The sequence below is a fragment of the Haplochromis burtoni genome, unplaced genomic scaffold (assembly GCF_018398535.1).
Source record: "Haplochromis burtoni strain Fernald_Lab_line unplaced genomic scaffold, NCSU_Asbu1 Contig_10, whole genome shotgun sequence".
Taxonomy (NCBI): Eukaryota; Metazoa; Chordata; class Actinopteri; order Cichliformes; family Cichlidae; genus Haplochromis; species Haplochromis burtoni.
Genome location: NW_024582371.1, coordinates 3,127,493 through 3,132,200, shown reverse-complemented (window position 1 = coordinate 3,132,200; position 4,708 = coordinate 3,127,493). Strand labels below are relative to the sequence as shown.

At 37.6% G+C, this 4,708-nt stretch overlaps 1 pseudogene; it reads right to left on the bottom strand.

The window, feature by feature from the left end:
- Window positions 1-364: 364 nt before the first annotated feature.
- LOC121811996 lies at window positions 365-4,702 on the bottom strand (annotated as a pseudogene).
- Between the last annotated feature and the right edge of the window lie 6 nt (window positions 4,703-4,708).

Genomic DNA, 4,708 nt, shown 5'->3' with positions numbered 1-4,708 from the left:
TTCAAGATTATTTATATTATAATCAATATTGGTTTATCTTCTGCTCTGTTATGTTACTCTGCCTATTTATAGTTAGTTAAATCTGTGCCAGAATCTGGCAGAGATCATAATGCATCAAAATACAACCGGAGAAAGGTCTGACTGACATGACCTTAAATCATCACTAGCTATGACGTCATTTTGAGCAAAACAGGTGAAGTGGTAGTTCGAAAAACTTCGGTATTTATCAAGCTAATTTTATCCTTTAATTATTAAATTAGGAATTTTTCATGGAAGACCTGAACTTGTAATAAAGTTTTGTATGCTGTTGTACTGGTAGGTTTACTGAACACGTTCTCCACCGTTGCGACTATATACTCTAGTATTGCAGCCATTTGTCAGTGGAAGTGCTTGAAAGCTGTTTTGTGTGGGAGAAACTAAATTTAGACTATAAAACAGTAAAAACAGCTGATAAGTACTTACAAATGCCCACCCCTTCTGCTCTTGAACATGTCTTTTTTTTACTGGCACTTCATTAAAACTATTACTACAAAACCTTAACCTATAATAATTTAAACAAACAAACAGAACAACACAACACCAAAAAGCCCCCTAACTCTGTTTCTTTTAGCCACCACATAGTAATCACATCCGCCTAACAAGAATTACCAAGAAACATATAACTATTAGCAATCACAAAGATAAAAGTGCAATAGAAGAAGGGCAAGTGCTGAATGATGAAGACTGCAGGTCCTATAACAGTTCATCCATCCATCCTCTTCCGCTTACCCATGTTAAGGGTACCTAAGTGCAATTTAGAATTACCAATTAACCTGTCCCCACTGACTGCATGTCTTTGGACTGTGGGAGAAAGTACCTGAAGAGAACCCACACAAACACAAAATAGAAAGACTCAGTTCTAAGTATATAAATGCCACACAATTTTCACTGCATGTCAGAAAGAAAGTCTTTTATTTTATCATAACGCATTTGCACACAGATAACACCAATGTTCATCTTATACTTGTTACTGAATGGCACACTTATAAAAACCTGTAAAAAGATTTTATCATAAAAACAATAGTTAGGAAAATATTCAGGATAAAATGGAGAAAAACAGGATAAAATTCTAATTTAAGTAAACTCAGTCTGGATAACTAGCTTTAAATGTACCAACTAGGTAAACAAAACAAATCAGCCTTAAATCTGTGAATGAATTTTCATGTAATATAAGAAAACAGTTGTGTTTCTCTAACTGTGATTAGACCAACTGAGAATCAATATATGAGGATCAATATATGTCATTATTTAAACATGATGACAAAAACACATTACAGAAAATCAATTTGAGACAAATTCAGATGACTGAGAATATATTATTATTATTAATATTATTATTGTATGTGGAAGACAAAAAAAGGAATGAAGAATTATAATTTTACATGATCTATAACAACCTGAACAAAAGAACCTGAAAAGAAAAAAGTAAAATCAAGTTATTTGTTCCAGTATAATCCATAGAGAAAGTATTTATTGTAAAAGAACATATTAAAAATAGTTACTTTTAAATGTTAAGCCATTATCACATTAAAAAACAGTATAATCTCAGACACTACTTCTGCTTCCCTGTAGCAATGCTGTCTCTACAAGCCCTGCACTTTTACTTATGACACTAAAAACTCTACTCATTTGAGTAATGAGTTACAATGGATACAATGTGAAACCAAAACTGAAGAGTTTTGTTTCTCTGATGCTTTAACACATTTCATCCAGACTTTTAATAGCTTCATCCTTAGGGATTTTTTTCCACTCACTAGGAATCTCTCCTCTTCCCTGGAATTTGTACTTATAGTACCCTTCCAGCTGATTTTGAAATCGACACACAAACCACTTCCAGTACGCCAGCTTAGACTCATCAGGAATGATTCTCCAGTTAGCATACTCTGGACCAGCAGTTCTGTACAGTTTATAGGGAACAGATTTCTCTGAATTATGATGAGGATAAAATCTGCCATCACTTGCAACATTTGTTGTGCAAAAATTGACGCTGAATTCCACTGTGCCTCTTTTGTGCCATCCTTTGATTCCAGAGAGTCGATGAAAAGGGACGCTGTGGTCATCAGGACTGTGACCTTCAATGGTGTTGGTACAAACAGCTGCACAGAAGGGACACGTTACCCAGCAGCACTTACACAGCTGATCAATGAGGATTTCATCAGGTTTTAACCTGGATTCCTTCAGTTTCCCCAAAGAGAGGCTGCTAGTTTGCTCAATGATGGAATTGAGTCTTTTCTTTATCTTTCCTTTAGAAACTCAAAATCATTGATGTCACTGAAGTTTTGAGAAGAAATGGTATGAAGAGTTAACTCATCTTTTAGCAAACTAGAAAATTCCTTCAGCCACATCTTTATGTCTGCTTCCTGAGTTTGGACTTTCTGTGTTGCTGTAGATAAAGCTTGACTCATCAGTGAGTTGACATCATCAACATTTTTCTTGAGTATATTCACAGTTTCATCTTTGTGATCTCTGAAGATGTATTTCTTTACTTCTGCTTTTATAAAAGCTTCTGTTTGTCTCCTTGGATTTCTGATATAGGTGATGAAATCATTAAAGTTTTCATTCTCAGCGAGTGACTTCAGCACATGTTTCTCCAGGTTCAGCCTGTTCCCATTGAATGCTGGGAAATTACACCTCATCTTTCCAGCCAGACCAATGGCAGTCTTATTACAGACAGCCTCAACAGTGGAAGCTTTCAGCTTTTCACAGATCAGTTCTGCGAGCACAACAGCAGATGAGCTTTCTTTGCAAAAGCTTCTAAAGACTGTGTAAAACTGGGTTTTCTTGCTTTCTAAATAAGTCAGTGCATCTGTGTTCATTTTAAATTTCTTCTGGGAGTCTAGAAGCCAACTCTCTGCTCTGTCAAACACATACAGTATGAGATCGACTGTAAACTCCTTTTTCAAATTATATATCATTGGGAAATTCTTCACTTCTTCTTTCACGTTTTTGGCCACCTCGTGCAAGTGAGTTTGCGTGTAGCCTCTTGTAGCCACAGGTTTGTCTTTAATTGCATCAAGTGACTGTTTGTCAGCTTTGTCAATAAGCAGTCTGATCTCTTGCTGTTCATTCCAGGATAAAGCACTGTGTGATTTATGTTGTTTTTGTTTTGTTTTTGAATGGTAACCAAATGTTTTTTTTATGTATTTCCAAGCATTTCTGACAGGTCCTGAAACATGTTCTTCTGGTCTACTTGTGTGATTGTTATCCTCCTCAATATCTTGAGTTGATTCACTTGTGTCAGAGAGATTTCCTTTCTTTGGAAGGATGACATAATCTGTATAATCTCCAAGCCTTGACATGTCCTTGTATCTGCCATTTTGTTTGCGTTCATTTATCAGAGTCTCTTCAAAACCAAGTTCTTTAAGGATAATAAACTGATCTTCTTTCAAGTTGATGTCTTCAACAGGTTTAGTATCTGCTGTCAATTCAGTGACCCAGTCACTCCAAACAGAGCTGAACTGTTGGTTTAGCTCTTCTTCGTCATTGGCCTTGTCCTTCAGCTGCTGAGCGAGCTCTTTGCTCTTCTGTAGCAGCTTGTCCTCAAACTCCTTCTTCTCATCATCCAGCTTTTCACGAGCTTTCTTCTGTTGAATAACTTCATCCAGTTTTCTTTTCACTGTGCTCTCCTGTTCATCACAAAAGTCTTTAATTTTGGTTTCAAATCGGCCTCTCCATTGAGCCAAGATTTCTTTGTCTTTGTCCTCCTCAAAGTATGTTGTCATTTCCGTTTGGATTGTTTCATGTGTTTCATGTGATTCTTTTTTAAGATAGTTTGCTTCGACCTTGTCAAGATTTCCATTTTCAATTCTGTTATGAAGTTGGTTTTCAATGGTCAACATGTTGCTCCTCAGGGCCCAGGTCCAGTTTGCGTACTGGGACTCCAGTTTTCTGTATGCTGCAATTTCAAGTGTGTTTTTAAAACTGAAAACAAAGTTTTCATTGAGGAGGGCACTCCACAGGTCCTTGATTTTGTATTTGAATTGTGTGAGAGTGATCCCAGCAGACTTTGAAGCTTTAGAGAGGATGGTGTTCTTCACTTCTTGGATGCTCTCACTATAACCTGGATTAGGAGGAGCCATGGGTGGACTGCCCTCCCATAGCTGGGCACAGTATTTTACATCTTTTTGGACATCAAACTCAATGAATCACTGAAGCAGTCTGCATCGAAAACTCCTCTTCAGCTGCTAGTTTGGTCATCTGGTCCAGTTTTTCTTGCAGGCGTCTCTTTCCATCCATGTTTTTCTCTGCTGCTGCAACATCTGTAACATTCTGGTGAACAAACACACAACTGGGAGAAAGTTTAACTTTCTTCATCCTCATGAAAGCCTGAACAACAATCTGCAGGATGTCCTGCATTCAGATGGATTCTCTCCAAAGATGTTGATCAGTGTCAGGTTTCCCAGACCAACAACAAATGTTGCCAGTTCGTTGTCATGGTGAAGAGTGGTGTTACCTTCCAGCTCAAGAGCACGCAGTCCTTCAGTGTCCACCACTAGAAGATAGTCAAACTTCAACTCTTTCTTTGTCTCCTCTGATACTTTGAGCAGCTGCATGAAAGCACCTTTGGTGCACCTGCCTGCACTCACTGCAAACTGCAACCCAAACATGGTGTTCAGCATTGTTGATTTTCCACTGCTTTGTATGCCCAAAACTGACAACACAAAAACTC